Source organism: Macaca fascicularis, chromosome 7 (assembly GCF_037993035.2).
Source record: "Macaca fascicularis isolate 582-1 chromosome 7, T2T-MFA8v1.1".
NCBI lineage: Eukaryota > Metazoa > Chordata > Mammalia > Primates > Cercopithecidae > Macaca > Macaca fascicularis.
The window spans coordinates 99,073,029-99,090,989 of NC_088381.1; the positions used below are offsets into that span (position 1 = coordinate 99,073,029).

At 43.9% G+C, this 17,961-nt stretch overlaps 1 pseudogene; it reads left to right on the forward strand.

Moving 5' to 3' along the window:
- Nucleotides 1–5,339: 5,339 nt before the first annotated feature.
- LOC135971713 (asparagine--tRNA ligase, cytoplasmic pseudogene) overlaps nt 5,340–17,961 on the forward strand; it is a 30,647-nt pseudogene continuing 18,025 nt past the window's right edge.

The window sequence follows — 17,961 nt, forward strand, 5'->3', positions numbered from 1 at the left end:
TCTAGGACAGAAGAAATTGATGCCTTAGAAATAAGAAGATATATTTAGAAGGATTCAACAAAGTGGAAAAACTTCCCCAGTAGTCCCCAGTTCTTCTGATTCAGTCTCTCAGTAGTTAGCGGAAAACAAATGGGGTAATTAGAAAACGCTAGAGCTGGCTGGGCACGGTGGCTCACACCTGTAATCCCAGCACTTTGGGAGGCTGAGACGGGTGGATCACGAGGTCAGGAGTTTGAGACCAGTCTGGCCAAGATGGTGAAACCCCGTCTCTACTAAAAATACAAACATTAGCCGGGCGTGGTGGTGGGCACCTGTAATCCCAGCTATTTGGGAGGCTGAGGAAGGAGAATTACTTGAACCAGGGAGGCGGAGGTTGCAGTGAGCTGAGATCATGCCACTGCACTCTAGCCTGGGTGACAGAGCAAGACTTCATCTCAAAAAAAGAAAAGAAAAGAAGATGCTAGAGTCACCTTGGGACCTAACTGCCCTCTTTCCTCTAAGAAACAGTGACCCAGAAAGATCTTCTCACTTGATTACCCCATGGCCTTGAAAACATCTAAACTATAGTATTGGGTATGTATATGGTGGTTTATACAGCACCACAGACACATTCTTATTTCCAGACATGAGGATTACACTGATTTACTCAAATACAGAAGCTAGTAGAAAGGCTTAATACACTAATGCTTCTTGTTGGGGGTTCAGTAGCCTGAAAGACTAATCGAGATTCAAAAGTTGCCGTCATAAGGCAGAGGTTTGTTTTGTTTTGTTTTGAGATGGTGTTTTGCTCCTGTTGCCCAGGCTGAAGTGCAATGGCACGATCTTTGCTCACTGCAACCTCTGCCTCGCAGGTACAAGCGATTCTCCTGTCTCAGCCTCCCAAGTAGCTCGGATTACAGGCATGCGCCACCATGCCTGGCTAATTGTTTTGTATTTAGTAGAGGCAGGGTTTCACCATGTTAGTCAGGCTGGTCACGAACTCTTGACCTCAGGTGATCCACCTGCCTTGGTCTTCCAGAGTGCTGGGATTACAGGCGTGTACCATTGCACCTGGCCTGAAAGTTTTATTAAATACATCCAGCTCTGGAATTCTTGATTTTCAATATTAGGAAGACTGATTATGTTTCCAGACTGAACTAATGGATAATATAGATTCTTAAGCACATAAATTGTTTTTGGTTAGTATTTTATTTTATTTTTCTGAGATAGGGTCTCACTCTGTCACCCAAGCTGGAGTGCAGTGGCATGATCACGGCTCACTGCAGCCTTGACCTTTTGGGCTCAAGCCATCCTCCCTCCTCAGCCTCCCAGTTAGCTGGGACCACAGGCACATGCCACCATGCCCAGCTAATTTTTTTAAATTTTATTTTTAGTAGAGACAAAGTCTTACTGTGTCACCCAGGATGGTCTCGAACTCCTGGGCTCAAGTGATTTGCCTACCTTGGCTCCTCAAAGTGCTGGGATTACAGGCATGAGCCACCTCGCCCAGCCTAATTGGTATATTAAGTGATGAAATTTCTGCTTATGTAAGGAAATTCAATAATAAGGTGATTTCTTGGTCCCTGTTCTTAACCACCACTAATAATTTAATATATATTCTTTTAGAAAATTCCTGTTTATAAAAGCATATTCTTCAACAAACATACAAATAAATATATATGTATAATCTATTTTTTAAAATCATAAATAAGAGTATAATATGCATTGTATTCTGCAACTTTAAAAAATACAATTAAGGCCGGGTGTGGTGGCTCATGCCTATAATCCTAGCACTTTGGGAGGCCAAGGTGGGTGGATCACTTGAGGTTAGGAGTTTGAGACCAGCCTGGCCAACATGGTGAAACCCATCTCTACTAAAAATACAAAAATTAGCCGGGAGTAGGTTGCAGTGAGCTGAGATTGTGCCACTGCACTCCAGCCTGGACAGCAGAGTAAGAATCTGTTTCAAAAAATTAAAAAAGCCGGGCGCGGTGGCTCAAGCCTGTAATCCCAGCACTTTGGGAGGCCGAGGCGGGCGGATCACAAGGTCAGGAGATCGAGACCACAGTGAAACCCCGTCTCTACTAAAAATACAAAAAATTAGCCGGGCGCGGTGGCGGGCGCCTGTAGTCCTAGCTACTCAGGAGGCTGAGGCAGGAGAATGGCGTGAACCCAGGAGGCGGAGCTTGCAGTGAGCCGAGATCGCGCCACTGCACTCCAGCCTGGGCAACAGCGTGAGACTCCATCTCAAAAAAAAAAAAAAAAAAAAAAATTAAAAAAAAAAAAAAAAGGGCCAGGCGCGGTGGCTCACTCCTGTAATCCCAGCACTTTGGGAGGCCGAGGCAGGCAGATCACTTGAGGTCAGGAGTTTGAGACTAGCCTGGCCAGCATGGCAAAACCCTGTCTCTACTAGAAATGCAAACATTAGCCAGGCATGGTGGCTTGCACCTGTTATCCCAGCTGCTCGGGAAGCTGAGACAAGAGAATCACTTGAACTCAGGAGGCAGAGATTGCAGTGAGCTGAGATTGCACCACTGTACTCCAGCCTGGGAGAGAGTGAGATTCCATCTCAAAAATAAATAAATAAAATAAAATAAAAATATAATTAAGTGTATGTTGGGCATTTTCACATATCCGTACAATCTGCTACCTTTTAAAAAAGAATTGCATATTATTCCAATGTTTGCATTACTTTTTTTTTTTTTTTTTTTGAGACAGAGTCTTGCTTTGTCACCCAGGCTGGGGTGCAGTAGCATGATCTGGGCTCACTGCAGCCTCCACCTCCTGGGCTCAAGCAATCCTCGCATCTTAGCCTCCCAAGTAGTTGGGACCACAGGTGTGCACCACCATGCCCAGATAATTTTTGTATTTTTGGTAGAGATGAGGTCTTGCCATGATGCCCAGGCTGGTCTCAAATTTGCGAGCTTAAGTGATCTGCCTGCTCCAGCTTCCCAAAGTGCTGGGATTACAGGCATGAGCCACTGTGCCCAGCCCTGGATTACTGATTTAACCAGAGCCATAACAATGTATATTTAGCTTGCTTATAGGCCTTTTTTTTTTTTTGGTATTACTTAATTGGCTTCCAATATGTTATAGCAGTTTACACTCTCACCAGTGGCATATGTGAGTGCCAGTTTCTGAACACCTTTACTGTCACTGAAGATTATCAAAACTTTTCTTTTCTTTCTTTTTTTTTTTTTTTTTTTTTTTTTGAGACGGAGTCTCACTCTGTTGCCCAGGCTGGAGTGCAGTGGCATGATCTCAGCTCACTGCAACCTCCGCCTCCTGGGTTCAGATGATTCTCCTGCCTCAGCCTCCTGAGTAACTGGGATTACAGGCGCGTGCCACCATGTCCAGCTAATTTTTGTATTTTTAGTAGAGACGAGATTTCACCATATTGGTCAGGCTGGTCTCAAACTCCTGACTTCGTGATCCACCTGCCTTGGCTTCTCAAAGTGCTGGGATTACAGGCGTGAGCCACCACACCCAGCCTATCAAAACTTTTCTAAATAAATTTTGAAATTTATGTAAGTTAATCCTTTGAAATAGAAATGTATATACAGTGGACAATGCATAAACTGAGCACATTTACCTCAGCAAACAAACTGTAGATTCCCAGGTCAGTTTAAAAGTAAAGGTAGGGGCCAGATTGGGTGTGGTGCTTCACGCATGTAATCACAGCACTTTGGGAGGCTGAGGCAGGCGGATCACTTGAAGCCAGGAGTCTGAGAGCAGCCAGGGCGACATAGCAAGACCCTGTCACCACAACAACAACAAATTAAACTTAGCTGGGTGTCGTGGTGCATGCCTGTAGTCCCAGCTACAGGGAAGCTGAGCCAGGAGGATCTCCTTGCAAGGCTGCAGCGAGCCATGATTGTGGCACTGTGCTCCAGCCTGGGAGACAGAGTGAGACCCTGTCTCCAAAAAAGAAAAGAACGAGTAAAAGTACTAGGGAGTCATTTATTTGTGATTTTCTGCTTTACTTTTCTAAGATTTAGGGCTTGGAAAGCATTTTCTTACACAGTCTTCCAAGTGGCAATTGGGTTTTAAGTGGGTTCACAAGCTGGACTGCAATGCTGCACTATAGACTATGTTAGGCATATGCTTCCAGCTTCCGGTATATTAATACTTGCACTTAACATCCCCAGAGTATAAGGCTGTACTGATAGTTTGACACTGATCATTGTGAGTAAGCGTATTTTCTGGGAAAAGACATTGACACATCCAACTTGGGAGGCCAGAAACATGTCTCCTCTCTACTGCAGTGCTCCGGGGTGCACCTACCATCTCAGCTCTCCGACCTTCCGCACGTTGGAGACCAGTCTTTGCCAAAGTCTTGGATCTTGGCAGGAGGTCACTCTACTTTACACATTGCCCTTGAGTGAATAAAAGGCAAGCTTAGAAGCAGAGACTACTCACTGGGAGGAGGGGAAAGAGCAGTGAGAGAGAGGGGATAAAAGTCCCCTTTGGCTGTGGAGGAAAGGCAGAGGGTTTCAGTTCCCTTATGGGAAGCAAAGAGAGGGTGGAGCCCCATGAACAGACTCAAAATGTGATCCTGGCAGGGCATACCAGACTTGTGAGATTGATCTGAAAAACTCCAGCTTGTGAGGTCTCCAGTGTCTTCTCTCAGCCATCAACTGGAATGCCAAAGGCAAGGCATTTTTCCAGTTAATTGATATACTTCCTATCAACCAGCAATTTCTTCAGATTTCTTGAGTGAGGAAGCAAAGAGCTTTGTCCCATGTGGAGGGAAGGAAACCATATAATCTATATACTGGAAATAGCTCTGCCATCTTTCACAAGAAATACCTGCATAACTTCATTGGTTATATCTCACCAGACCCTTATGATGTTCTGTGTTCTCAGAAGGAAGTGACAAGTGGGAAAAGAAAAACTTCAGCTGAATTAAATTTAAAGGTTTTTTGTTTTGTTTTGTTTTTGTTTGCTTTGTTTTGTTTTTGACACAGTTTCACTCCATCACCCAGGCTGGAGTGCAATGGTGTGATCTCGGCTCGCTACAACCTCTGCCTCACGGGTTCAAGCGATTCTTGTGCCTCAGCCTCCCAAGTAGCTGAGATGATAGGTATGCACCACCATGCCCGGCTAATTTTTGTATTTTTAGTAGAGACGGTGTTTCACTGTGTTGGCCAGGCTGGTCTCGAACTCTTGACCTCAAGTTATCCACCCACCTCCTTTTCCCAAAGTGTTGGGATTACAGCTGTGAGCCACTGTGCCCGGCTAAAGGAATTTAATTGAGCAATGAACACATTCCCTAATTGGTCAGCCCCCAGAATCACAGCAGATTCACAGAGACTCTGGCACAGCCACGTGGTGGAAGATTTATAGACAAAAAAGGGGAAATGACTCCAGAAATTGGAAGTGAGGTACAGAACAGCTGGATTGGTTACAGCTTGGCGTTTGCCATATTTGAACACTTAGCAGTGTATGAATGGTGGAAGTACCGCCGCGGGGATTGGCCAAGACTTAGGTATTGTTACAGGTGCATACTCCTAAATTAGGTTTTCAATCTTGTCTAATTATTAAGCTAGGTTACAGTCATCCACAAGGACTCAAATACAGAAGTATGGAGTCCTTTCCAGGGCATATTTAGTTTGCTTTAGCACAAGTAAACACAGTCCACTTCAGCATTCAGGATGCTTGGGTGCACAAAACACAGTGTATACTCTCATCCCTATGTGTGCAACAGTATGTTTCTGGCACTGAGAAACAGCATTCAATGAACCCAGAGACACTTCATTTTTGTACAATGGTTATTGTTTTCCACAAATTTTTACCTTAAGACTTTCTGTTTTAACTGTTTAACAGTATTAAAACAGTATTAACTGTTTTTCTGTGTGTTTGGTTTTCCATTAATTTACTCATTTATTTTATTTTATTTCATTTTTTGGCTAATTTTTAATTTTTTTTGTAGAGAAGCCATAACTTATTTTAAAGGCTAGTCAAGTGAAGCAGTGGGAGTCCAGAAGAAACAAAGAAATCTGTAACTAGTTGTGATCAATTAGTTGTAAACACCACTGCATTAGGACCAGCCTATTAGCTGTTTTTAAAATTTGAAATCACAACTTTTGGGCCGGGTGTGGTGGCTCACACCTGTAATCCTAGCACTTTGGGAGGCCGAGGTCAGTGGATTGCTTGAACTCATGAGTTAGAGACCAGCCTGGGTAACATGGCGAAACCCCGTCTCTACAAAAAAATACAAAAATTAGCCAGGCATGGTGGCATGTGTTTGTGGTCCCAGCTACTACAAGAGACTAGGAGTAGTGGAAGATGGCCTCAGCTTAGGAGGATGGCCTCAGCCTGGGAGGTAGAGGTTGCAGTAAGCTGAGATCATGCCACTCTACTGCAACTTGGACAATAAAACCAGACCTTGTCTCAAAAAAACAAATTAATTAATAAAATAAAATAAAATCACAACTTTTTGCTGCAGGTTTTCAAAAAAATTAATGAATTAAAGCTAAGTATTAAAGAAATTCAGAGGCTGGTGCAGTGGCTCAAGCCTGTAATCCCAGCACTTTGGGAGGCCGAGGCAGGCAGATCACCTGAGGTTGGGAGTTCAAGACTAGCTTGGCCAACATGGTGAAACCTCGTCTCTTTTTTTTTCTTTTTTGTTTTTTGAGACAGAATCTCGCTCTGTCGCCCAGGCTGGAGTGCAGTGGCACAATCTTGGCTCACTGCAACCTCTGACTCCCAGGTTCAAGAGATTCTCCTGTCTCAGCCTCCTGAGTAGCTGGGATTACAGGCATGTGCCACCACACCCGGCTAATTTTTGTATTTTTAGTAGAGATGGGGTTTCACCTTGTTGGTCAAGCTGATCTCAAACTCCTGATCTCGTAATCCGCCTACCTTGGCCCCCCAAAGTGCTGGGATTACACGCATGAGCCACCGCACCTGGCTGAAACCCCATCTCTACTAAAGAAAAATAGAAAAATTAGCCAGGCATGGGGGCACATGCCTATAGTCCCCACTACTCAGGAGGATGAGGTGAGAGGATAGCTTGAGCCCAGGAGGTGGCAGTTGCAGTGAGCTGAGATAGCACCACTGCACTCCAGCCTGGGCAACAAAATGAGACCCTGTCTCCTTCCCATGTGACAGAAAAAAAAAAGACAAAAAAAAAAAGTCTTTGAAGATGATGGGTAAAGTGATAAAAAGCATACAAAGGGAAATAATTATTGCAAGCTTTTGTCATTGTGTGTGTGTGTGTGTGTGTGTGAATTTGGTTTTTGTTTTGAAATAGGGTCTAGCTCTGTCACCCCAGGCTGGAGTGCAGTGGCACAGTCATGGCTCACTGCAGCCTTTACCTCCCAAGCTCAAGTAACTTCCAACCTCAGCCTCCCAAGTAGTTAGGATTACCACCAACCATATCCAGCTAATTAAAAAAATTTTTTTTTGTAGAGATGGGGTCTCACTATGTTGCTCAGTCTGGCCTCAAGCAGTCTTCCTGCCTCAGCCTCCCAAAGTGCTGGAATTACAGGCATGAGCTACCTTGCATGGCCTGTCATTTTTTTGGTTGTGTAATTTCCAATTCTTCTCCCTATAGAGGAGAAACGTTTTATTGTTTGTCATGTAGATGAGATGCAATGCTATGCTTCCCACAATGGAAGCTTAAGTGGGGACATCTTTCCTCTTCTTGAACTGGCACTCTAAGGTTTTTGGTGGCAACAGAAATTCCACATGACATGTCCTAGAATGTGTGGGTCCAATATACTCTGTGCAAATGCCATTTTTCTAGTCTGGATAGATCCCGACTTCCTTGTCCCTAGTCGGCATAACCTTGACCCTTATTTTTTTCTCTCCCTCTACAAAATGGTGCCTTAGATTTTCATTAGATTTAGAGTGGAACAAAGTAGGGGGTGCAAATTAATATCAGGATGAATGACTTAAGGAAACAAAAATTCCTGCTTTCAGAGAACTAGAATGAGATAGCAAAGAGAACCCCTGAGGACCAGGATCGGTTTAATATACATAACTTTACCATTAAAAACACAGCTTGAGCCCAGGAGGCTGAGACCAACTGGAGCAACACAGTGAGACCCTGTATCTACAAAACACACAACAAATTAGCCAGGCACGGGGGCTTGTGCCTGTAGTACCAGCTACTCAGGAAGCTGAGGCAGGAGGATCGCTTGAGCCCAGGAGTTCAAGCTGCAGTGAGCTATGATCATGCCACTGCACTCCAGCCTAGGCGACAGAGCAAGGCCCTGTCTCAAAAACAAAAACAAAACCCACAACTAATTAACATCAAAAAAGCGGGAGTGGTGGGGAGATGAGAGGAAGAGTAAAATAAAACACCAAACACAGACAATCCCTGACAAAAGCGAGCCTTTCTCATGAACTCACCACATCTACAAACTCTCCATCTTGTCTTACAGGAAAAAACAGTGGGGAGGGGTTTGTACAGGGTCAGAGCCGACAGTCCCCAGCACACGGTGGGTGCCCAGAGAATGGCTCTGGTGTGGACAGCGTTGCTATCTGGCTCGCACAGGGCAAGCCCAACCGCGAGTTTGGTGATTCTGATTGGCAGCTTTGATTGGACCTCTTTGGTGTCATCTGACCTTTTGTCAGAAATTGTCTCAGGTAGGATTTAAAGAAGTCAAAATCTGCCCCCGCCCCTCCCCCTGCCCCATAAATGAGGACTTAACAAATTCAAAGGCCAGGGGACAGGGCAGGTGGCTCAATCTTGCCCATTATGAGAATCTTGGCTGCCTGCCTGGGTGCACAAAGCAAACGACATTTTAAAATTTCTTCACAGTCCATTAAGTAACATATAATACCCTTCAGCTGAAAGAATTTCAAGTCACATGCCTGGAGCCTTTTTATTTAGGGTGTCTCTCCCATGGTGACCATGCATCACCAAAAATATCTTCTGTAGATATTCATGTGACTAGATCTTGGTTATATGTAAACAGGAATTTTCATTTGAGTCATAATTAGTCTCCAGATAATTAACTTATGAGCTTTTGGCTAAGTTTCCTTTGTTAATATTCTCAGGTTGTACTAAAGTTGAGCTTGCAGAAAAGGGTTAGGAGTAAATTTGGTTGGGGGAATTGTTAGTATTTGACACAATACTTCTTAAACCAGTTTAACTTGATTTTTACTGTAGCACTTGAATAACTGCTGTCTTCTTAATTTGCTGAATTGGAGAAGTTCCTTGATTTGTACCTCAGTTGCTTAAATAGCTTGTGTTCATCCAGCTCTTTTGACTCTGTCCATGAAAACTCTGTCTCCTCTCAACGATTATTTGGGCTGTGTTTTGGATCCAGCTGCTTAAGAAGGAATGACTGAGAAAAAGTCAATTGGGCCAAATTTATTCTAGGAGGTGAGATTGAAATGAGTTGACTTAAGCACAAAGCCAGAAGGAAACCAGTCACACAGAAAAGGTACAAGGTGATTTTGAAGTTTGCCTCTAAATGAAACAGAAATCTGTGACAAGCTGCGTCTCTTGCAGAGTCAGTTCTGGGTCAGCTGGCAGCAACTGTCCTCCCTTGCAGATCTGCTCAAGACCTTGTGTCAAGCTGTCTCCCACTTGATCCAAGTCATCCAAGTATCCTTTTCTTGAAAGTCATAAAAATAGGACAACAGATTTATTGTCAACACCAGCGTCTTTTTTTTTTTTTTTTTTGAGATGGAGTCTTGCTCTGTCACCCAAGCTGGAGTGCAATGGTGCGGTCTCAGCTCACTGCAACATCCACCTCCCAGGTTCAAGCGATTCTCCTGCCTTAGCCTCCCGAGTAGCTGAGATTACAGGTGCGTGCCACCATGTCCAGCTAATTTTTGTGGGTTGTTTTTTTTTTTTAGTAGAGGTGGTGTTTTAGGCTGGTCTGGAACTCCTGACCTCAGGTGATCCACCTGCTTCAGCCTCCCAAAGTGCTGGGATTACAGGCATGAGCCACCCACCATGCCCAGCCATCTTTTTTGTTTTTAAGGCCGTTATTAGAAAGCTGATTTAATGTGATTTCATGCTGAAATAAATCTGTATCTGAGGATGCTAAAAGTCTTACTGCCAAGCCAGATCTCGATACAGTCTAAACTGGGAAAGGAGCCTTCATTGGGATGATGGCCAAGAAACTAGTCAGTTGTAGATGTAGCTTAAAAGGTCATTGGCTCACTTGCAAGAATGCTGCAGCTTCAACATTTGCTACACATTCCTCTCATTAGTCAATTGTTTTTAAATTTCTTTTCCATTGGGAAACCCAAGAATGTCTCTTGCCTGAATGTACCATTCTCAGCTGATCTCTTCCTGTGAGATGTTAGGAATGATGTCCTGCAGCATCCCATGTGAGTCACAGGTCAGGAGGCAGGATGCCTCCAGCTTCTTTGCATACAGCCACTCCACTCCCTCCCCGTGACTCAGTCCACACTCTCTGAGAGCATACACAGCATGCCTTGAGAGGAACCTGAAGCTTAGACCCAAAAGAATCAGAGCCAGAAAGGATCTCAGATAGCCTGTCCAATGGAGGGTCTGACCATGTGGCTTACCTGGTACTGAGAAGTTTCGCATGGCACAGAACTCTCACTGATAAAACTGTGGATCCTGTGCCAGCTGAAGCACGTGGTTGCAATGTGCCCAGCTACTCTTCAGAGAAGAAACTTAGGCCAAGGAGGCCGACTTGCCCAAGCTAACAAAATCTGTTAGTGGCAGATCTAGGATTAGAATCCAGATAATGGTGCTAAAGTTTAGTGCTCTTTCGAAGCTGGAACTTTCTTGTATTCCCACAGTGCATTGCACACAATAGGTGCTGAAATTTCTGTTGTGGTTGTTTTTTGAGTTCAAAAGATATGCTTTTAACAGATATGATTGTTCCTAATTAGCAATGGATCTCACTCAAGGTCATTGTGAACCAATGGTGAAATCAGTTCTCTACTTTTGGATTCTGAACAGAACAGTGAGAATGAAGGGGAGGGAAGCTTTGTGAGTAGCAATATAAGTGGTTAAGCAAACAGCACTGTGCAAAGATGAAGAGATCCTTGTGTATAGGTTGACCGAGCAACACAGTAGCAGAGAACACAAAGAAATATGGTATAGTTGTAAACACCAAAGAGTAGGAAGTCTTTTCCTGTCCTTAGAGAAAGAGTCTGGTAGAAAAAAAAGCATTATAGTTCTGGCAAGGGAAGGTAACCATGGAGATACACACACACGCCCCATGTGGTAATGACCACATGATGAAAAATAGTATCACCTGACAGTTGTGGTTGTATGTTTTTCAGGGTCTTCAAAAGAACCTAACTCCCGGCAGTATTCGTTGTCCTTCCAGATCTGAGATCTACCCTGTTTTCCCTGCCAGTTTTCTCTCCTGAATCCTGAGTTTTTTGTTTTGTTTTTGTTTTTTGTTTGAGACGGAGTCTCGCTCTGTCACCCCAGCTGGAATGCAGTGGCCAGATCTCAGCTCACTGCAAGCTCCGCCTCCCGGGTTCATGCCATTCTCCTGTCTCAGCCTCCCGAGGACTACAGATGCGCGCCACCTCACCCGGCTAATTTTTTTTGTATTTTTAGTACAGATGGGGTTTCACCATGTTAGCCAGGACAGTCTCGATCTCCTGACCTCGTGATCTGCCCGCCTTGGCCTCCTAAAGTGATGAGATTACAGGTGCGAGCCACTGTGCCCGGCTGATCCTGAGTTTTTTTATAAACTTGCACAAATAACCAGGGATCTTTAGTCTGTGCTGCATAGATCTTTATGATCACTTAACTAAACAGTGTTGTGTCCTCTTCAATGCCACAGTCTTCTCACCTACAAGAGATACCAATGTTGTATGTATAAGACAACAGACAAAGCATTAGGGATGTGACTTGCTAAGGATTAAGACTGGAGAAATGGGCCAGGTGCCGTGGCTCACATCTCTAATCCCAGCACTTTGGGAGGCCAAGGAGGGCAGATCATGAGGTGAAGAGATTGAAACCAGCCTAGCCAACATGGTGAAACCCATCTCTATTAAAAATGCAAAAATTAGCTGGGCGTGGTGGCGCGCGCGTTTAGTCCCAGCTACTGGGAAGCTGAGGCAGGAGAATCTCTTGAACCTGGGAGGTGGAGGTTGCAGTGAGCTGAGATTGCGCCTCTGCACTCCAGCCTGGGGGACAGAGTGAGACACTGTCTCAAGAAAAAATTAAAAAGACTGGAGAAATGACTATTGGAAACAGGGGCTCAGGAACAACCTTATTTATCGTGGAAGTCTTCAGCAACTCATTTTGTGCAGTAGTGCTTTGGCACTTGATTTCTTTTATCTGGGATGGAGCCCAAGGAAGTGGTACTTGGAAGGGAGCAGCATAAACAAAATAGAAGTGACTAAGCTGTTTTGACACCCATTAAGATGGGTGTTACTCCCCAAATGGAAACCAGGTATCTACTTTCCTATTCGACCACGCCTTTTCCTGCTGGGGATCTGAAACAGGGTTACCTGTTCCTCTGACTAATCCCTAAAATCGCAGGTGAACAGAGGCTGAGATGACCTACTTTGCAAATACCTGTTACAGTGTTAATCAGCGAACTTTGGGGTCAGGGGTCCTCACAGTTGTTCTACTTTAGACTGAAGGCCAGGTAGGGAGCTGACTTTGGAATGGGCTTGTGACCACCCATCAGAAGCAAGGGAGTTGAGAAACAAGTGCTGATTAGAAATGTAAATTATTGACTGGGTCTGGTGCTGATGCTACTCAGAAAGCTAGGCAGGAAGATTGCTTGAGCTCAGAAGTTCGAGGCTCTAGTGCACAATCACAGATCACACCTCTGAATAGCCACTGCACTCCAGCCTGAGCAACATAGTGAGCTTCCGTCTCTAGAAAAAGAAAATGCAAATTATTGGACCCTACCTTAGTGTCGTGATTCAGAATTTCTTTTTGTTTTTAATAAACATTAACATTTAGAATAGTTTCAGATTTACAGAAAAATTGTGAAGATAGTACAGAGTTTCCATATAACACACATCCAGTTTCCCATTATTAACATCTTACACTAATATGGTACATTTGTCACAACTATTGAACCAATATTGATGCTTTCTTGTTAACTAAAGTTCATATTTTATTCAAATTTTCTTAGTTCTTACCTAATCTCCTTTTTCTGTTCCAGGATCCCATCTAGGATACCATGCTATGTTTAGTCATCATGCCTTCTTAGGCTTCTCTTGGTTATGACAGTTTTTTAGATTTTCCTTGTTTTTATCATAAGTCTTTTGTTATTGTTTTTTGAAACATGGTCTCCTTCTGTTGCCCAGTCTGAAGTGCAGTGATATAATCATGGCTCACTGTAACCTCAAACTCCTGGGCCCAAGCAATCCTTTCACCTCAGCCTCTGGAGTAGCTGGGACTACAAGCATGTGCCACCATGTCAGGAGAATCTTTTTTTTTTTTTTTTTCTTTTTTGAGATGGAGTCTTGCTCTGTCTCCCAGGCTGGAGTGCATTGCCCAGATCTCAGATCACTGCAACCTCTGCCTCCCAGATACAAGAGATTCTCCTGCTTCAGCCTCCAGAGTAGCTGGGACTGCAGAGTAGCTGGGACTACAGGTGCCTGCCACCATGCCTGGCTAATTTTTTATTTTTAGTAGAGACTGGGTTTTGCCATGTTGGCCAGGCTGGTCTTGAACTCTGACTTCAAGTGATCTGCCTGCCTCAGCCTCCCAAAATGTTGGGATTACAGGAATGAGCCACCCAGACCAGCCCACGAGAATCTTTTGATTGTAGAGGTGAGATCTTGTTATATTGCCCAGGCTAGTCTTGAACTTTTGGCCTCAAGCGACCCTCCTTTCTTGGCCTCCCAAAGTGTTGGAATTACAGGCATGAGCCACCATGTCTGGTCCCAGACTTTCCTTGTTTTTATGACCTTAACAGTTTTGAAAAGCACTGGTTTTTTGTTTTTGTTTTTGAGACGGAGTTTCACTCTTATTGCCCAAGCTGGAGTGCAAAGGCGCGATCTCAGCTCACTGCAACCTCTGCCTCCCAGGTTCAGGCTATTCTCCTGCCTCAGCTTCCTGAGTAGCTGGGATTAGAGGCATGTGCCACCACACCTGGCTAATTTTGTATTTTTTTTTTTTTAGTAGAGACGGGGTTTCTCCATGTTGGTCAGACTGGTCTTGAACTCCCGACCTCAGGTGATGCGCCTGCCTCGGCCTCCCAAAGTGCTGGGATTACAGGTGTGAGCCGCTGCGCCCAGCCTGGTCAGGTATTTTTTATAGAATGCCCTTCAACTTGGGTTTGTCTGATGTTCTTCTCATGATTAGATTGGGGTTATGGGTTTTTGGGAAAAAGAGCACAAAGTGCCACTCTTACCACGTGACAAGTGTATGCTGAGGTAGTTTTGTCATTTCCCCACAGTATTCTTTTTCCTCTCCCCTTTCCATATGTATTCTTTCACAGGAAGTCACCACATGCAACCCACACATAAGGGGTGGGGAGTTCAGTTTCACCTCTTTGAGGGTAGAATATTTACATAAATTATTTGGAATTCTGCATGAGAGATTTGTCCATTTTCCATCATTTATTCATTTATTTATTTATATCAGGAGAGACTTACAGGCATTTATTTTACACTTTGAGTTATAATCCAATACTCACATTTTCCAGTTTTGGCCTTTTGGGTGCTTTTTCTGGTGGCCCTGGTGTCCACTTGACACAACCCCATTGTTTGTTTGTTTTAACACTTCATTACTTTCTGGCATTTAATTTTTTCTTCCAGGCACTTGTTTTTAATTTCCTGCCACTTCTTTTTTTCGACAAGCTTTTCAGATGTTTCTCCCACACTACATTTAAACAGGTATTGACAGGGAAGAGCTCCCTATTTTTGAGATCATAAGAGTCACATGGGGCCCTTGTTAAAAATCAGAGTTTCATGCCTCTTCTCTGAAGATTCTGATTTAGTCGTTCTGGAGTGAGCCCTAAGGGTCTGGAATTTATAATAAGTATCTCCAGATGGTTCTTACAATCAGGAATGTTTGGTAAACAGGGACTTAAGGTCATTTTAATTAAGACTTCTGTGTAAAGCTTAATTTAGATAGATAACCACAATCCGTAGTATTGGAAGGGTAAGTCTCTAGTTGGAATTCCAAGTGTTTTCAAATGCACTATTTCATTTAATCCTCATTATTCAAATATGAAGTAGGAAGAGCATTTTGTAGGTGAGGAGATTGAAACCCCAGATAAGAAGGTGGGTTTCCTAAGATCACACAGTGGAATGCACCGCCACACCATGGTCAATAGGCAGAGACAAAAAGTAACACAAAATCTCTTGTGTTTTGGGATTTGGAATAGCATTACTAAGTAAGATGACTAAAAAGATAGATGTCAGTCTGCTGATAGGACTGATGTTTTAGCAATAAAGATTTATAATCTAATAGTAAAATTGATCTACCTAAGCAAGCCACTGTTTCCAGTACCTTTCCTTCCATCAAAGTGTACCATGTTCACGTTTTCTGAGTGACAACTATGTGCCAAGTATAGCCTGCTCTCCTAACTTATTTTTAACTGGTTCCTTTTGCAAAAATTTAGACATAAGCCAGGCATGGTGGCTCATGCCTGTAATCCCAGCACTTTTGAAGGCCAAGGTGGATGGATCACTTAAGGTAGGGAGTTCAGGACAAGCCTGCCAACATGGTGAGACCCCGTCTTTACAAAAATTAGCTGGGCATAGTGGCACATGCTTGTCATCCCAGCTACTCAATTGGCTGGGCAGGAGAATCACTTGAACCCGGGAGGCAGAGGTTGCAGTGAGCCAAGATAGCACCACTGCACTCCAGCCTGGATGACAAAGCAAGACTGTCTCTAAAAAAAAAAAAAAAAAATTGAGATATAAATCTCTGTGAGTTTCCCACAGCTGCCATAACCAAGTACCACAAACTAACTTGCTTTAGGCAACAGAAATTTATTCTCTCACTGTGCTGAAAGCTAAAATTCCAAAATCAAGGTGTTGGCAAGACCATGCTCCCCCCCAAACCTCTAAGGGAGGATCTTTCCTTGCTGCTTCTAGCTTCTGATGGCCCCAGGCATTCCTCTGCTTATGGCAACATAACTGCAATCTCTGCTTCTTCTTCATACAGCTGTCTTCTCTCTGTGTTGTGTTTCTGTACCTTCACATTGGGGGCTACTTTTTTTACAAGAACTCGAGTCAGATTCTATTAAGGGCCCACTCTACTCCAATATGATTTAATCTTAACTATTTATGTCTGACTCCCCATATCCATTAGCAAACACCTCCCAAGCCCCCCTTTTCCAACCCCTAGCAACCACAAATCTACTTCCTCTCTTGTATGGATTTGCATATTCATAGGCTTTTCCTAAAAACAGACATTTCATGTAAATAGAATCATATAATAAGAAGTCTTTTCTGTTTGGCTTCTTCCGTTTTCAAGGTTCATCTACACTGTAGTGATAGCAGTAGGAGGCAGACAAATGCCTAGGCAGTTAGGGGCGGGTCCTCAGTGAAACTCCACCTTCAAGTCAAACATAGTCTAAAGGCTAAAAGATTGGACTGCCGGTTCTAGATGAAACTTGTGACCCTGAGTGAGAACTTCTGTTCCTGTTTGCCCACCCTTTCCTGATTGGTTCTTTCTGAATAATGCTTTTTAACCAATCAAATATTACCTTTTCCAATACTACCTGTAACCCTCTCCTTCCCCATACTGTGCCTATAAAAACCCCCAGATTCAGCCACACTGGGGAGACAATCCAACCTTCCTGTCCCCTCTCTGCTGAGAGCTGTTTTGTTGCTCAATAAAATTCTCTGCCCTCATCACCCTTCAATTGTCAGCATGACCTCATTCTTCTTGGATATGGAACAAGAATTCGGGACCCACCAAGCGCAGGTACTCGGAAGGCTGTAATCATTGTGGCCCTCTTCCCTCCACCAGCAGAGGGCAGCCTCCCAATGCCACAGGAAGCAATGGCAGGGCCAAGCCAGCCATGGAGCTAAGGGCCAGAGCTGGGCAAGGGCCTGTCTGATCTGTTAACACCCTGCCATCCATCAGGCTGCAGATGGTGGGACTAAAAGAGCTAATTAGCACATTGTAACACCCCTTCTGGGGCTTCAGGGTTCTGGGCACCTCTGCCTGGGCACCACTGCATCCCCTTGGGATGTGGCAGGACACACTTTGTCCAGCTGCAAGCCCTGCATGGAGCCGACCCCTGTGCTGAAGTTTGAAGTGGATGGTCAGATCCTATACTCACTCACTCACACATCCCCTCCTGCCAGGGACTGAGCAGGTAGTCACAGTAGCAGCAGCAGGAGCCATGGGCTGGAGTGCAAGCCAGACATGGCCCAGTGGGCCAAGCAGACGGGATGTCCCCTGCTTCAAACCTGGCAAAGGGGCCAAGAAAAATCCTGCATCAGTAGCATGTATCAATGCTTCATTCCTTTTTATGGCTGAGTAATATTCCACTGTTTGGATATAACACATTTTGTTAATACACTCATCAATTGATGGACACTTGGGTTGTTTCTACTTTTTGGCTATTATGAATAATGCTGCTATAAATGTTCATGTACAAGTTTGTGTGTGAACATTTCAATTTTTTCATACCTAGGAATAGAATTGCTGGATCATGTCATGATTATGTTTAATTTCTTACCAGTTAGTGACCTATTATACAGCAGGGTGACTATAGTTGATGACAATATAGTATACTTTAAAAAAATGCAAATAGAGTGGTCAGATGTCATGGTGCACACCTGTAGTCCCTGCTACTCAGGAGGCTGAGGTGGAAGAATTGCTTCAGCCCAGGGAGGTTGAGGCTGCAGTGAGCTATAATCATACCAGTGCACTACAGCCTCAGCAACAGAGCAAGACCTTCTCTGAAGAAAGAAAAAAGGTAAATAGAGAGGATGATAAGTGTTCTCACCACAAAACTGATAATTATGTGAGGTAATGCATTTGTAATTAGCTAGATTTAACTATTTCACAGTGTATATATACTTCAAAACATCGTGTTCTACACGATACATAAAATTTTCTCGTTAATTAAAAAAAATCAGCAATGTATA